A 573-nucleotide genomic window follows, 5' to 3' on the forward strand; every position below is an offset into this window, starting at 1 on the left:
CAAGAACAAACTTGATGCTTATCTTGCTGGGATCCTATGACCCCAGCTGACTTCCTGCCCTTTGGGCAGGGGGCTGGATTCGATGATCTTCTGAGGTCCCTTCCAGCTCTAATGTCTATGAAATCTATGAAAGAACATCTTCACAGTTAGAGTGGCCAAAATCTGGAATGGGCTCCCAAGGGAAGGAGTGCTCTCCCCTGTTGTATAATACTTGCTGCTTGCTCCCGAGTGACCAGTTGTCATTTTGGGAAAGTACTGACTGTACTTTCTTACAGATAAGCAGCCGCCAGTACTAACTCACAGATAAGCAGCCGCAGCCATTGCGTATCTTGTCACGCTATTGCCGTAACTGTTGGGCACTCCCTCAAACCTGGGGGGAGACTCAAACCCGGGGGGAGATCACAATATAAGGGAACGGACAAAACAATAGAAGCTAATTGGCTCATGGGGACACTAGTAATTGTGTCAGTCTTATAAAACAACCAAGGAATCCAGAAGAGAACACTCCGGAGTCTGAGACTAAACGAGCAGGGTGGAATCTGGCCAATTCTTATCCCAGTCTCGCGAACGCCC

This window comes from Alligator sinensis, unplaced genomic scaffold (genome assembly GCF_000455745.1).
Source record: "Alligator sinensis unplaced genomic scaffold, ASM45574v1 scaffold1167_1, whole genome shotgun sequence".
Classification (NCBI taxonomy): domain Eukaryota; kingdom Metazoa; phylum Chordata; order Crocodylia; family Alligatoridae; genus Alligator; species Alligator sinensis.